General features: G+C 39.5%; 1 protein-coding gene and 1 non-coding gene across 2 annotated transcripts in view; both read left to right on the top strand.

The window, feature by feature from the left end:
- Window positions 1–17,605, top strand: part of LOC124224951 (xaa-Pro aminopeptidase 1) — a 42,317-nt gene that overhangs the window by 5,643 nt on the left and 19,069 nt on the right. The window lies entirely within an intron of this gene.
- On the top strand, window positions 5,327–5,399 carry TRNAA-AGC (transfer RNA alanine (anticodon AGC)). The gene has a single exon. It is a non-coding gene; the product is annotated as a tRNA-Ala (tRNA).

Raw genomic sequence — 17,605 nt, 5'->3', positions numbered from 1 at the left:
TCACAACAATCGTGTGCGATACTTGTACAGTTGTGAGTAATTATACTCCGTGCGAACAAATTATATCCACATCCATCCGAAGAGCAAACTAGTTAAATGATTTCCTGGAAAAGGAGCGTTTGATCTAGCACGATGATATTATATCGACGAATGACGGAAGTCTGAAAGGTTCGAATAACGCGTTGCAATTACTTTGCTTCATGCGCGTTTATATCCAACTCGAATCAGTTCTTTCACTAATCAAGGTCTAGCCGATTGAGTCGAGAGAACAATATTGTTTTTTAGTGTCAAGTTAAGGCTGCCGTACTAAATTAGTATCGATTCAACTGAGCGTACCGTTTAAATCTGCTACCTACTGCAGAATTTAGTACAATGTAATTGTTAATTGCAGATTATGATACGTGTTGAACACAGAAATTTGATGCAGCTTTTAAAGAAAAATAACTTTACTGCCTCCAGTTTGAACACAGTTTTTACTATTGTTCAAATAAAATGGAATCTTTTTTATACATTCATTTCTTTAGTATATATAAGGTATTAGAATCCCACATCTGTAAACTGCATACTGAATTCGCACGTACGAGAAAATTATTTGGACAATCGTTAGCGTCGAATTATACGTGAAAGGGAAATCTTTTTTCTGGCAAGATTATTCGAGCCTCCGATTATGCTGAGTTAAAAAGAGCGAAAAATTCGAACTAGATAACATCTAAAAATGGCTGAGTCGGTAGCGTTTGAAGATTTGGATGCTTCTAGGGCCCGCTGCATGGGTGGTGTATATCACTCCTGTCAAATTGGCGATTCGAACCACGGATAAATATTTACGAGTATTACGTAACAAGAACTTCCGTCGGGAGCCGCCAATATTGTTGGAAAAAAAAGTATGGTTATACAGAAAACTGACTAAAGCTCATGGTTTCATGGGTGGGAATTTCTTGAACGTATCATACATACACTGAAAAAAATTACATTTGTTATCGTAACTAGAAAAATTCAGTAAAACAGGTATCGTTAAAAGAACTGTTTGAATATTGTTGGAATTGCGAAAAACGAGGTACGCGTAACCGTTTTGCGCTATCGTCGATCCTTTTTTGGCAATTGCAACGCAAAATCAGTTTGTTCGGTTTACTGTACTTTTTTAGTTAAATGAGGCTTTAACACCAATTTATTGTTGCACAAGCATTAAATTTTCGTAACAGTTACAAGAAAGTATAGTAACAGTGATCGTAGTGAGAAAGAATAGTAACGGATACTAGAGTTTCCGGTAACGGCTAGAAAACTAATTTTCATTTTGTACCTAGAACTATATTTTTCGGTTGTGGTAAAAAATGAAAACAGTCAAGGACTGAGCGGTAACCGGAACTAAAAATTTCTCTCAGTGTAGCTGATCATCTAACTTCAAATAAATCATTGAACAACAAAAAAATTCACTGATTACTGCTTAAGGATTACGGTACAGAATATGAAATGCAAATATTTGTGAAAATAAGTGGAAAATAAAGGGAGTATTAAAAGATAGTCAGAAAATGAATGGGCACGTGTGACGTCGTCAGATTAGAAAATAACTTGCTAGAGAAAGAATTATGATACTTCCACCTGTCCGGTAAAAATTGTTATTTCTATTGAAAAAACTGAAAATTCATAAATATCGTCACAACACCGTCCAACATTTAATCTCTTATGTACGTACGTGTTACCAACGTATAGAATTTACGTGAGGAAAATTTATCGAAACACCGACGAGCACGTGTTACGCAACGTTTCGAACGATTTCAAACGTACGCCTTCGGACAACGATTGAGCATCTTATGATCGACTAGAAATTTATTACAGTATTAACCGCAGTATAGAGCGAGATGGAAAAAGATTCATGCTGTTCACACTCGTCGAATCATGACCGTTTCACAGAGTGTTGGGTTATGAATAGCGGCACTGTTCGATAATTTTTCGCCACTTGACCCCTCGGAGTGATCTGAGTGGTTGAAATTAGTGCTTATGACACTCGGTAACACGTAGATTTATGTTCCGCGGAGTTTGTATATCTCTCGAAATTGTGAACCAACGTTCGTGCGATACTTCAATGCTTTTTGGAACCCGCGGTATTAACGCAACGACAGGCTCGGTTTAGCGATGATATTTTAGTCGCTGCCAAGTGCCACATTGAAACAAATTCCAAAGCCTAATTATGGATTTCAAACCTAGGCACTCACGTTTAGGAGCATTTGACCAGCCAATCTTACAGATTGTAACACTTGAGCTCGTAAACGCTCTTCGTTATTATTACCGCTGTTGCGAGATAAGTCGTAGTCGAGGCATTTTTATACGCTCATCGTGTACTGTAATGTGAAGATGAAAAGGGAGCAAAAGTCACACCAGTATACGAGTATAAGGAACTACGGACTTCAGGGTGGTCCGTTTGAATTTTTAATTGACCGATATGCGGGGATGGGCGTCTGTAACAAAGAGAAGCATATTATATAATTGCGTGCGTATTTATTTTATATCCTGATCTTCAGGCAAGGTTCAACCATGCTTGCAGAATGAAAGATCGAAATTTGACGACAACCAAGCCATTGTAGTAATTAAAAAACTCTGATCATTCGTTCATTTCTGTGTCCACGTTAATCCATTTCTCATTATCAATAAACTGAAATTTTACGTTTCAAAAAGTCCGAACCTTCGTTAATACTGGTTAAGTTGAAATTACGAGAATTACGATAGTATTTGAAATTGAACGTTTCCTTTCGATCAAAGTTAACTAAATCTGCAGATGTTTCCTTGACAAGGAATTTTGACGCTTTCCCAAATAGAGCGGACCAGTTTAGATTCTACCGATTTCTCGAGATCGAAAAACTTTCGGGTCAAATTTGCCACCGTGGTATCAGAGTTGAAGGCACGTCTGGACGGTGCATGGATTTGTTATTCTAACCGCATAACGTTCGGACACACATACCGCGGTCTACTACTTATAGCTGCATGCCGGGAATATCTTAGAAGGCGTCTAGTGCGTGGGAAGCAATGACAAACAGCCAACGTTGAGAATGGTTGTTGATATAATTCGTTCGTGCAGTGAGAAAATGTGAAAGCTTCCGAGTCGTGCATCCGCAACAGCGGCGCCTGACCGCCGTGACACTTAATTATAAATTTACCGACGAAACAAAATATCGCACGGTGATAAATAAACATTCTCAGACACCCGTATATCGACCCTGGAATGAATCACCCAAGATTTTTGCTCGTCTAGCCCGCATTCGCACCTTTTAAATTTTTTCATGCTCTCAGTCGGTTTTCACCATAGAGATAATAACAGATAGATTCTGCAAGATGCGGGGGTTAGCATAATTAGTCGAAAGGTATTGCGGATAGAAAGAGAGATAGAGAGAAAAAATCGAGATACTCCATCCAGGGTGGGGGTAAGAAATCAGAAAAACCGGATATCAGAATTGCCATAATTCCGAATTTAATAAACTCGAATAACAAATATGAGAGAACAGATACTATCAGGAATTTTAACTCCCGAATGGTGCCCAATAAAAAGCTGCAGCTTACCTGAAATGTATTTAGTAGATGGCTCTGTTATCCGAACCCACTTACTTCGGAAAACGTTAATTCCAGAATTCAGATATGCAGAATTTAATAATGTATAGAGTCAATATTCGAGAGAATGAATTTGTAGAGAGTTTCATATTCTCAAATGTCGAAATATTATAAAAATGAAGTTAGAACTTCGTTGTCTAGAAACGGCGGAAAACAGATGTCTCCAGAATGTAGAAGGGTCATTGTTCAGAATCGTACAATTCAGAAAGATCAGTATTCCGAAAGAAACCGTATAGATGGCTTACCACCAGAATTTCACATTCCGAGTCTATCCAGCTAATCTATTTTGACTTGCAAAATGTTTTATATACGGAATCAAACAAATTCTGCAATATTTTTATCTCATTAAAAGATTGAATACGACTTTTGGTATCATGAACTTATATTTCTTGGCTTCTAATATGATATGAGTTACTGACTCTTCCGATATATTGGAATTCTTCATTCTGACGATTTTGATATACCGCAATTCTATATTTCGAGCCTTCTATGAGATTACCACTCGGAGTTCTAACCGTTCCGATTCTTGATCCTTCGCATTTATGGATTCAAATAGATGAAAATTCTACTTTACGATCCATCCGACGGTTATTTATTTGCGTTTGCGAGCAATCGCATTTGCCTCATTCCGCTAACGGTCTTTCGGAATTTTCACCAGTTGTGCATTCTAAATTCTACAACTTCAAATTTCGATGCTTTTGTATTCTATTTCCATTATTTCTGGCTTAACGAAGATTCACCACTTTGTTCTTTCGCGATTGTGAGTTTTCGATATATTTATGTTCGGAATTCTGACCATTCTGATCTTTGGTTTTCTCATTCCTTTTTACGCACGTCTTACGCACATACTAAAAGTAATCATAGTTGGGGATAGTTCGATCTTCTCTCTCTCTCTCTTTTTATCAGCAAACCGGTTGTACCATTCACATGCCCTCTCGATCTTTTATCATCTCCATGGATTTTACCGACGGCCAGTCACTCCCAGGTGAAACGAATCGAAGCGATCGTCGTTCGGTCTCGCGCGGTGCGCGCTACGCTTCGATATTGGAAAATATGAACGCAAAATGAACAAGATAACACGAGGAAGAGGAGGCGGTATTGTCGGGGCCGAAGCGGCCGGCTGCCAAATGGTGGAAGCATACGTACCAACGACACGCATCGAGCGTACGTGATGTTATGTTAACGAGTACTAAATTATCGGAAAAGAGAACACCCTGCGGATCAGGATTTCATATCGCCGCGGAGCTTTAGACTCGCCCGATTTATTCCAATGACTAGAGTCAGCGTCAATTTATGTACGACACACGTATATAGTCTGACGGAACCGCGCTCTAATCGCGATATTATCATTGATAAGAAACTTTCGATCATTATTACGCTAATCCTCGGCGTTTTCATGATAAAAAAAAAAAAATAATTGCGAGTAAAATTATCTACATGTACTTTGCAAAAAAAAATAAAACAAAATTCTAAAATAACAAATCATTTGGGTTTGGTAGCGCTTTCTGTCTGCACATTATGAAATCCTGTATTGGAAAGGTTGCGACCCCAGCTGCAAGGCTCGAAAGGCTCTCGCGGCATTGGATTGCGGTGCGGAAAGTTTAACGTTCTTCACATTTTCTGCGATCCTGGCAGCGTTTTACCGCCATATGATCATCTGAAATACCGAATTAAAGAAGAAAATGTAAACTGCGTCAGTGTTATTTCTTTCTCTATGAACTCTATGACAGGGGGCGTAGCTCAGATGGTAGAGCGCTCGCTTAGCATGCGAGAGGTACCGGGATCGATACCCGGCGCCTCCAAATTCTAGTTTTTATTAGTCAGTTTTTTTAATCGTTATCCAGGAGTATCGAGATGTTGGAAGTTGGGATTAATTAATTCTGAATCTAATTACAAAGCATCGGTTGTTGAAAGAAACCGGCGTCTACCTTACATCAGCGGAATTCAATTCGAGATAAACAATATATAAGTAATACAGACAAAGAAATATAGATAATGGTAATTTTGTACAAATAACGGCGCGTCGGAATTCAATTTTCTCATTATTTGATTGACCAAGAAATGCGTATCGTGCTTGCTATTTCAATGTAGGTGTACCTCAATTTGCTTGTTGGTCCATTTTTCATAATTTTCATGTGAGTTTAATTTTTTACTACCTTTACAAATTCAAAACGGAGTACACACCTGGATATTTTTAATTCTGAAGTCATTCACACACCTATAATAATGATATTTTTAACAGCAGCAGTATCGAACGCCGAATCTGCAATCGGAAGTTCAGAAGAAACAATCCGATTTGCGAATAAAATCAGCTAAAGAAATTATTACAAATTACCAATCATACGACTACACGGCGTGATGTTTTGGTAATATAAAAATCTCTGAAAACATATCGTTGATCCATAAAATCATGGTTTCCCATAATAAAAAAATTGATTGAACCGCACGATAAACGATACGTGAATTAAATTTTTTTCCAGCAATCGACTATACAACTCATTTACATACCGAAAACCGTTAAATTTAAAAAATTATTTCGATACGTTCGATATTCCGTACGTTTCCAATCCATGTACGAGAGGAATAAAACTTTGCCGCACGTGAAAGTTGGGAAAAACTTTACTACGTGATTATAAGGCGTTTAGATCATTCTCCCGTGCGAATACTTGCACGTCTGTATCCGGCGACTTGAAGACGATGGCGAAGTAGAAAACGGGCGGAGTTGCGCGTGTGTAAAGGAGAAGAGGGCACGTAGGTGTCGAGACTCGTGAGCGGGCAGCTAGAAGTGTGTTTAGAGCAGGTTTTCTCCCGGCAATCCTAAGCGAGCTTAGCTCAGCCGCAGCATGACGGCCACCTCTCGACGGTCTCTGTTACCCGAGTAAATCTAAACCGTGGTTTACCAACAACCGTCCGATATCTGGTTCTATTTGCCGTTCCCTTACACTCTCTAATCCGCTTCCTAATCCTCGCTAGTTCCGGGCTCGGCTCGCTGCCTTCGCTTTGGCTTGCAAAAAAAAAAACGGTTCGCCAAGAGGGAACGCGAGGAACGCTTTCGGGCGAAACAAATCGGACCCCGATCACAGCCTCGGAGTCAACCAAAACCGTGTGAGCATCATTTCCGATATACACTTCCTCAAGGCTCTACTGTCCTGGTGGTTAGCCTGGTTTGCCTAATCTTGTACGAACTTCTCTGGGGCAAATTAGACCCGACCAACGTCGAAACGCTAGTCGATGACTGATCGGTTTTATTTAGAGACGACCGATATACGGACGAGCGGTCCGCGAACTCTGGACGAAGCTTTTTACCCCGCGGTTTTCGTTATTCTTTGATTTTTTTCATCGTTAATCCCGATCGGTACGGAAAATTTTTTCTACACGAGGAATTTATAACTTTGCAGATTCTTCCGCATATCCATGCTAAGGATTCTTAAGTGCAGTATTTCTGTTACTTATACTTTACTATTTTTATAGTCAAAATGCACGAATTATTTGGATAAATTTTTCTACAACGCTTTCCACCTAACCAAATTATTTTTCATAACCCCCGATTCCCTTGCAAAATTCTACGTTTTATCATTCTTGATACAAATTTCACCGTTTCACTAAAACAAGTTTTTCTAAAATTCTTTTTAAAAAATTACATGTAACTTGCATGTAATACCTTGTTAAAAACATAAACTCAACACAAGTAATTACTCCAATTATCTAGACTGAGACTCTTCTCATTCACTTATCAGATTTACTAGAATATCAAATATATACGCGTAGTAAGTTCCTTCGGATAATAAATTTCCAATATATTCAATATGTTCATATTGTTATCAAGAAATACGTATAACTGGTAGATCATCGCGTAGGTGATTAGAATTTTTGTAATAGCAAAAAAATGTCAATAACCACTCTGTTTGAGATTTGGAATATTTTGTCGATAGAAAGAAATTTGCAAGGAAAATATTTACTCGCATCCCGCGATATTCGATAGCAAATAAAAGAATTACTTAGCGTTCAAGTTTAGTCTACGAGCAAATAAGTGCAATCCAGAGATTCGCTAACCCTACGAAACCCTTCTGAAACCCTGATTACATCCCTAGTCTACGTTCTCAGCGCCATTGTCCAGAATCGGTCAAGCGTTCCTCTGACGATGAACCAGATAGCAGAGCTCTATCTGATGTTTACTATCGTGGAATTAGCCGTTGCTATTTAAACGCAAAACTATTGCGAGCTGTGCTATTGTAGAGAAGCACTATCCGCTTATGTGTTCTGTAGACATAACGGAACACAATCCACCTGGATGCATTAAACGATAAAATGTCGAACTTGGATGGTATAAATTTATCGACGTAATTTGTTAGACATTATAACGAATTCCCATGCTCATTTCTCACTCACACTTTGTTATACAGTGAAGTGATTCATTAACAGCTAGTGAATTTGCATTCATTAGACTGTTTCTGTATGAGAAGGTTTTGCTTCTTTTTTTTTTTTTTATTTCTTTTCTTTCCGTTGATGTCTGTTATTTATTTAACTGTGCATCTCAAAATTTGTATTTTCTGCCAGAAAACGTATGCAGTCACAGTTAATGATGGATTACCCAATGTTTAACCAATGAAAAGACAAGAAAATTAGTGGAAATCCGCGTTGCGTGCAGAATTTTGCTGTAAATCGAATTTGCCGTTAGAAAGACTTGCAATATATCCTCTTCAAGTCCCTTAACAATTTCACTGACAAAGATGTCAAATTACTTTCTCCATCATTTGTTGGAAGCTTATACTTTTAGTTGTAAACAGTTGAATATTATCAGATGAACGTTGTGTGAACTACAATCCTAATAAAGATGAAAATGTGTTAAATTATAAAACGTCATGACTGAAATCAACGTGTAATTCATTACGTGATTTATTTTTTGGAATTCGATAAAACATATAAAAAATCACATAATACATTACAAAAGCACGAATCATTAGATATACTGGATCAAATATAGTATAAAGATTATATAGTTCACCGTATGATTTTTGATCTAGTATATCTGATGATTTGTGATTTTGTAATTTATCATGTGATTTTTTTTTATATTTTATTGAATTGATAAAATAAATCGTGTAATAAATTACACGTGAATTTTAGTCGTAATGTTTTATAACTTAACACACGATTATTTTCAGTAGGGAAAGGTATGCCAATCTATAGATTTTCGATCTTCCAAAATTGCAGACTATTTCTTTTCGGCTTTATTTCGTTTTTCTACTTTTCCTATGACTTATGATGCAACCTCGAATCCAACAGCCGGTCGTTGCACTCTGCAAGCACCGTTGAACCATCGGTTATACAATATGCAGGATTATCGCACTAATGAGTCCACGTCGGAGACTGAAAGTATGTAACGCAGCGGGGTGACAATCAATACTTTAGTACAGGATCCATGTTCGACAACTCATTGCAAAACATCACCACCTGAATCGAGCTGGGTGATGAAGTAACGAAAGCTTAATAGAACTTTCAAGTTTTCCCCCACGTTTGTTGGTAACAAAATTTGTTCGCAGCGCACACTCTAGATGAAAAATCGAACAAATTTCCATTGTTTGTTATAATTATAATCAATGCTACCACTCTTGCCAGTCAATTTAATTTTCAACGATCGTTCTCGTTGCTGTAGAATGTAACGGAATGTCACAAGTTCTCAAATGAAAACGTGGAAGGGGAAACTTGTGTCACCCTACTGATGCGACGTGAAGCGGAGTGGTGGAGAGGAGGTTGTTAATTCGAGTGTAGGTATGTAGGTATGTAGGTATTAGGGTACGTAGGTACGGTTAGGACCTCCTGTTGATCGTGCTCTCCTGTTTGACGGGATGTTTTTTCTTTGTCCAACTCGTACCAGATTTCGATAACGCATCGTCGTCGTACACGCGGTGCGTGCAACGAGGCATTTTCCTCCGGGCTGATAGCGCACACAGGCTGGGGGCTGACTTCACGTACGCACTTATACCACGCCGTCTAATATATTCGTGACAGATATGCGCGTGCCGAGTAAGTCAACCTTGTCATGAAACCCTAGTAGTGCGTGTGAGGAAAGGCCGACGTCATGTGCGTGTCACACGCATTATTTAACCACACGTGACTCGAAAGCTGATTCAATTTTCACACGAGCTCCTCTGTGGGTCCCAGATCAACGCATGGGCGTGGCTAAACGGCATATGGCGGCAAAAATGGAGTTTACGTATCGCGATCGCATTAGGGAAAATCCACGCTTATCAGGACGTAAAAAAAATTGTGAAATGTTCTCGCAGTGACGAGTATATACAGAGTTAAACACGCGATCTAAAACTACTTTTATTACCAAATGCGACACGAATAATTATTCAAACGTTTAGCATATTTTCTCCCACCGGATGCCGCTTTTTTACCCTACGATGTTTTGGGTTCCAATTAGACCGACTAGAAACAACTGATCAACAATTGATAAGCTACCTCAGCTTAGATGAATGAAATTAGAGTCTTGTTTGAAATCTACTTGAAATTTTCCAAAAGAGACACGTATCATGCGACTTGGATCATTTTAGATTTTAACCGCGTGAACAATACTTGATTTCTATTTCTCCGTCCGCCCTTCGACCACGGTCGAAGATAGATATGAGCGCTTTATGCGATCCGCAGAAACTTGGAACGGTATTTAGTTTCGCGACCCTCGGTTCCAGGGGGAAGAAACACCGAAGATGAGAGACAAGAGCGGGGGTTAGAAAGTCGGATGGAAACGAGGAGGAGGTGGAAAAGAAGGAGGGAGAAATGGAAACCATGGGGACTCGGGATCGCGGGTCATACTTCCCCGATCAGCGACGTTCGTTCGACGATGCGTGAGCTTAACCGGTTGGTGACGTCGACGTAGGTGTAAACTCGTATGTGCCACGTATGGCCCTTGATAGATGCGGAGACTCCCTATCAGGGCTGATGCCTTGGTAGGGCCACGCATCGCCCCTTAGGCCCTTTAACGAATTTTACGCGCAAAGATCGGCTCTGAAACTCCCAGCGCCGACACTTCCTGCGAGAAAATTTTACCGTGCCCATTTTTTGCGAGAAAAAAAAAACCTAGAAGATTTTCCCCGTCTAAGCTTTATAATTTTCGCTATATAGGCATGTGTAAACTTATGATTCTTTCTTTCCCCGTTTGGATTCTTCTTTCTCCATATATCTGTAACGATATTCTACGATGTTCTAAATACATTACTCTTCTTTCGTGTCATTGTCATTGAACAAATCGTTCGTTATTTTTGTTAACGGGGAAACTTGTTTCAGTTGAATGCGTTGGAAATTCATTATTCCGAATGAATGTAACATAATCAATCTGTAAACCTTGTTTAGTCGTGTTTTACCGAGCTTTATTCATCTTACAAAGCAATATTGGCTGTCAATTTTCAGCGTATTTTCCAGTCATGACCTTGTTTCCAGTAAAATGACAGACTTTACACGAATCGAAAGTTAAACTATAATTTAGTTCTTATTTTTAGGGAGTGACTAACGGCCTTCGGGCTTCGCTGAATTATTGTTTCGGCATGTGTGAACCGTTACGAGATACGTGGAAGTGCTAAAAACGCGCCACGCTTAACAGCAAGATATAGCTAATCGCAAAGCTTGACGCGTGCGACCCGCAACCAAGAAATATACTCGTAGAAACTGCGGATAAACGTGATTGCAATATCGGGGCACCGGCCTGCCGGAAATATAACCTCGCGGAAATTTCCACCCAGTTTACACCGGCGCGACCGACTCGTATTATGCCGCCATGACACTCCCACGCTTCAACCTCCTCTGCCTCATGTTGCCCCGATGAAAATCCTCGTTTTCTATTGTTTCACCCTAATTAACGAGGCTTCCTTTACCGCCTTGATCATCCCCCGCTACGTCATAAAGTCCTGCTACGTCACGTTGTCATTTGTACAATATTTGTAAACAAAAAAATGGCCACCGCCATCGTTTCGTGTTATACGCTCTATGGATATGCGAACGTTTCGTAGTTATGCTACTTTTCACTGCGTTTGCATTTTGTTTTCAGGGTAGGTCAATTTCTGTTTGTCGTCACACTTTGTCTTGTCCTCACTTTTTTCTCCGTTTTTGTACAACATGCTACGAGTTCGGGGGCTGAGAGTAAAACGAGGCTCTGTGAATAAGGTGCATCAACCTAACCTAGCTTTACGATTAGTTAGAATTAATACAGCGTATTTCTCTATACCCGAAATTTTGATTAACCGTCGATAAGGATATCACGAAAATTTGATCCTTGTTACTCCACTATTCATAGTCATACCAGAAACTGTCCCGCATACATTGATCAAGATCAAAGTTTTTCCGGCTGTAACGTAAACCAGTATCGTCAGCCAGACCCAGTTTATACCGAATATGAATTCATTGTGTCGGAACGAAGCCTTTAAATCCGATGTTTAGGGTTAAGTACTGCGATTCAGTCATCAAGGCAATATATCAAAATGGCCGCTGGCGCCGTTTCACTTGCAATTTTATTTCGGTCGTAAAATGATTTCGAGCATTTACTAGTTATTGAGCTGTAATTCGCATCACTGAAAATTATAGCAAGAGTAGCTCAGTCATCATATCACCTTCGACGTATTGATTAGAACTGTTCATTTAGCTCGGTAAATTCATTCGCACGTGCTTAAAGCGCTCATTGCCCGACGTGTATCATTCACTGTTAAACGCAAAGTATTGATTCGTTGAGTAGTGATTCGAAACAGCTTACAAACTAGTTTTAAATGACGTGTTATAATAATTGACGACGTTAACACAATATATTAAGCGATTTGATTTATCACATGAAATCGTTTATCAGTTCAGGTTCACAACAATCTTCCGTCTCTAAAAAATGGCTAGCAAAAAGTGATCGTAATCATTAATTTCATGGATTCTATACATTTTTTAAAAAAAATTCGTGCGAAAGTCCAAGCTGATCGATTATTTTCGCGTCCAGAATCTATTTATACAGACGGGGATAGATTCTTTTCGATCTAGCCAAACGCGGTTGCGGCAGTTTGAAATAACGATGCGCCTATAACCGAGTGGAAATCAATGGTTAACGTTTTTTTAACGCAAAGCTTCGCGCTGTGTACCAGGCTTGTATATCGCGCAGGTAAGTTATCCCATTGTCTGCATACAGTTGGAAAATAAAAAGCCCGCGACGCAGCAGCGCGCCAAGACAACCATTGCCATTTCTCGACTTTCTGTTTTCCTGAATAACTGCAAATCCACGATCGTGAGAAGCGGCTGCTTCTTCGCTCTTTCTTATCATTAAATTATTTATCATCCACCGTTTCCACTTTCTTTCCTAAATTGTTTATACGTATGCATATGAGAATGAACCTTTCAAGATTGAATAACGCTTATTTAAAAAATGATTCAGAAAACAAAACACGCCTTTGACTTTTTTATTCGCGTTATCCTGAACGAGAGAATAATATACATTCTGTTCTCATCTAACACAGCTGTCATCGTCCACTTTATCTTTGTTATCTTTGGCTGACATTGTTTGACAGTCTTAAACACGCGCTCGAGCAATTCAAAGGCAATACGGCGAAGACCGAAAGACCGTTGATTTGGCCACGCGCACTTGACATCCAGTTTGTTTATACTTAATGAAACCGGTGATTGAAATCTCCTGTGTTGACATTCCAACGCCTTTAACGTGATAATTAAGCAAATGTTTCAAAATGTAGAGGGTGATGCCTTTATTTTCTAGGAACAGCCTCGTTCCGAATTTATTTTTGTTTCCTGACGTAAACTCGTTTCACTGTATCAAAACTGTGGATGGCTTTTGTCACAGAGAACACGACTCAATTATTGAACTCCACATTTAAATCCGTCGGTAAAAGATGGTCTTTGATTTTTGGCGGGAATAATTGATGCAGAATTATAAATTTTTATAATCATTTTAATATATCCATAATGTATACCTCTAATACCTATGATTATATATGAAGGTAACATTTATTTTTGCAAATGTCCCAAATTTTTTTTTTTTTTATATGTCGAATACTGCACAAAGCTGTCCACAGTTTCCTGAAGAAATATCGAATTAATTAAACAAATTTTTATAGACATTTTTGGGGTAACCAGTATATACGTAATATCCAACTGTAAAATTCTTAATTTTCTTACGAATTTACTGAGAAATCTTCGAGGATAATATTGATATCTTTACTTTGAATTAACATTACTTTTCCATCGTAGATATCTGTATTACATGTATATTACAGTACGCTGGGAAAAAATTGTAATACAACCAAGTCATTTCATTTACAATTTGATTCAAGGGATATCTTATCTATTCGCATTGAGTAATTTTATTTGAACTACTCAACTTTTAGTAAACCAAATTGAGTATTCTCTTATTATCAGCAAGACCATAACTGTATGACGATAATTTTACATTCTGTATAATTGGAATTTTTTCAATAAGGTTGGAATTAAGATATTTCGACAAGAAAATCGACGCAGTAAAATTCCTGAAGAAATGAAAGAACCGACAATTCATTTAAAAGAACTGTAAATATCTCATGCGGGTTATCACTGCAATATCTTAATTAATGAGGTGAGGTGAGGTTAGCCAAACGTCGATACATTTTATTAATTTCATTGCAAATCGTCCATCGAGTATAATGTATCAAATTATTATATTCCTGAGCTTATTAGCCACGAAGATTTCTTTAAACAATACAGAAATAGAAAGTCCTGGAATTGTAAATAAAAGCTTAGATATCCACGTTCCGTTTCTAATCGCTGAAAAGATTAAAAATTTAGTAGATTCATTGTATTTCACTCTTGATGGCTCATTTCATTCGGAAGATTTTTTTCGATTTTGTTTTTTTTTTCAAGTTGACAATTCAGTATTGCTATTTGATGATCATAACTATCAATATCAGTAAAATGTTGTAAGATTGAATATTTAAAGATACCAACATGATTAGAAAAAAAGTATTCTAGTGAAATTGTTGAAAGCAGTCTTCCGAATAAACTGAGGCATCGTACAGAGAAATCTAACGAATCTACTAAATCTTTAACCATGTTGAAGTGATTTGAATCCAAGCATTGCTATCCAAGCTTTTGTTTATAATTCCAGTATTGTCTATTTTTGTATTTTTAAAGAGATCTAGCCGTAGTTTAAGAGTACATTAATATCAGAGATAAGTATTTAATATGTGATGATCTCGTAACAGAATAAATGAAACGATCGATACTTGACTAACCAATCTCCTCAAAAAAGATACTTTGTAAGCTGGCAGTTGAAAAAAATTTCACTCATCGGTAGATGAATCAAAACCAATTGTAAACATATGTCGTACAATATGGCCGCCGGAGCCAGCTGACTTTGGGGTAAGCCTAGCAGTGGCAAAGGTGAGAGCTCCATGATCGATCCTAAGTAACACAATAGACACTCACGTGCAGAAACATAAGGGGGTAACTGTACGCGCAGGCCTCGAGCAGACGCGAAGGGTGCAGGAGTGTCATTAGGCACCCCGCAGAGGTGCGGGCGAAATACGCAGGGGTTGAAAGCCACACCTTCAACGTCGTGGATTCCTGGTAGGAAACCGCCCTTGTTTTCCGATAAATAACAAGGGATTTAGCCTGCTGTCCGTGTTGACCCGGCGACTTGCGTCGGCAGTCGGAAGCTAAGGGTTCGGCACGAAAAGGGGGAGATGAAAAGATGACGTGCATGGTATCGACGGTTCTTTTCACGCGCCTTCTCACTTTCTGGCCCGCGTACTACCCTGATCCGTTTCCGGTCGCGTTTTCACCATCTGGACTAGCGCTACACGCGCCGTTATCTTATCACTAGACCGTGGAGTATCGATTTGTCAAACACTGGGCGTCGCGGGTCATCGTGCAACGCCGACAAGGCCGTGGAACCTCCAGCTCCGTATGCCAGCCCGCTCCCAGAACCAATCGGAAATTCCTGTTTTCGATTATTAGACAACCAATCCCGGATATCGACTGTCAATATACCCTCGTTATCCACGAGCTCAAAGAAATTTCCACCGAATACTTTATAACGAGGTTCCTGAAAGCCGGGTGCCTTGACTCATTTCCCACGTCCACGTGTCCACGTCACCGCGTTTCACTTCCAGTATTATCTACACAGAGGTTTTTATTGTATAATTCCAATGAATCACTCATGCTTAATCATTTATTCGGCGCAGATTTTTTCAGCTATCGTTCGCCCTCGAATCTCCCTGGCTTCCGATGCTGCGCTTGATGGTCAAACTTTGGTCACCGGTCATCCAAAAACCCTCAAGGTGACCCAATGGTGCTAATAGCCACTAGCCCTAATCCCCGGAAGGGAGAAAAGAGATGAGACGCCTGAGGCGGTAACCCGGTCGTAATCCTGAAATCCTGATCAGGAGGTAACGACACATCGTAGACCTCCTTGTCTCATCGGTTTCCGATACCGCGTACAGCTGCCGGGTGTCCGCACCCTTTCGAGGGGTGAAATGGCGACGCGTTGTATACTCGGCGCTGAATTTAGGGGAGGGTAAGGATCGAACGGGAATGCCAGGTAGCTACTTTCGCCCGGCGATGCTCTCCTGGTATCATGGCGGGTTTCCGCGACGTTCCACCCTCTGTATAAGGAATCGAAAAATTCACAGATTTCTTCACGATCTCGTCCCGCACCGTCGACCGGTTCCACCCGAGATATAATTGCTCCGTCCACTTCTCTATGTAGGTACAAAACCGGACGTCTGTGAAGATATTGCAGTCGGAACAAGTCCCACATCTGAAAGTTGACAGGAATACAGAATTTGCAGATGGTAGGTATGGTACATTGCTCCAACATCCGATGCACTCTATGGGTGCGCGATTCGATTCGCATTATTATTTGTCGCGTTTCGTTTCGTCTCTTTTAGTTGCGAGTATCGATTGCCCAAACCTCGATGAAGTACGAACTGTTAGGTATGCTATAATGGAGCTTTGAATACAATGAAATCAAATTTGATGCGCGTGATATTAAATTGGAATTTTAATACCATATCATTGGAGTATCGGTGAAATCAACACGCAACAGGATGAGAGGCCAATTTGTCGCTGATTTAATCAAATTACAAACGTGTCAATTTTTTCAAATAATTTTCCGTTACTTGCGAGGAAGGTCAATTCGACTCAAACACAATTTTCACTTAGATCAATTAACTGGGTTTAAGTATTACCATATAATTTATATTTGAATAATTTATATTAGAATCTTTACACTTTCTATCGAGTAAAAATACAATTCTGCAATTATATATACGTCTGTGTAATAAGTTACAGTGCAAGGAATACCTGATTTTCACGATACTTATTCTAAGCTCGACCCTCTCGGTCTCGTACTTTCCGGATCTTTCACCCTGTCTGCCAACATTCATCCCCTAATTTACTGCTTTCGCCTCGCCCTACGGGACCGGTAAATTCAATGGATACAACGAACCTACCCAATTTATGCGATTAGACGAGCGTTTCAATTCTCAGTAAAACGTATTCTTAAATTTGCCATATAATGTCTATAAAAGTATTTAAACTGATCAGCCCCTTCCGTTAAAATAAAATCGCTTTCTCCTCGCTGTTCCAAAAATGATCCTTAGAGAACGCGAAGATGTTACCCTGCTGCAAAGAGCCATCTCAGTTTACCAATGGAGAACCTCATTTAATTTGTTCAGCCCTAGCTTGTACGCGTGACTTTTTTGCTGACTCAATATTCACCATCCTCATCCTCCCGCGCCCCTCTTTTTTCCGGCCATCGGTTACTTCCTTTTCCGTATGCGGTTCTAGTTGAACATTCCTCGAGATTCCCCCGCTTCACGACTGCGACATCTCGCTCTCGAATATCCGGAACAACGATACTATTGCGAGTATGCCTCGCGACCTCCGAAGAGCCTCGGCGAAAGTCGCAATTACAACTGACTGGCGGATGTCCTCGGAATGGTCCAAACCGCGAAGTCGACGATAAACGTCTTCTGTACCGCAACGGGTTATG

The sequence above is a fragment of the Neodiprion pinetum genome, chromosome 1, assembly GCF_021155775.2.
Source record: "Neodiprion pinetum isolate iyNeoPine1 chromosome 1, iyNeoPine1.2, whole genome shotgun sequence".
Taxonomy (NCBI): domain Eukaryota; kingdom Metazoa; phylum Arthropoda; class Insecta; order Hymenoptera; family Diprionidae; genus Neodiprion; species Neodiprion pinetum.
The sequence above is the reverse complement of the archived record's forward strand: the minus strand, read 5'-3'. Positions and strand labels throughout refer to the sequence as shown.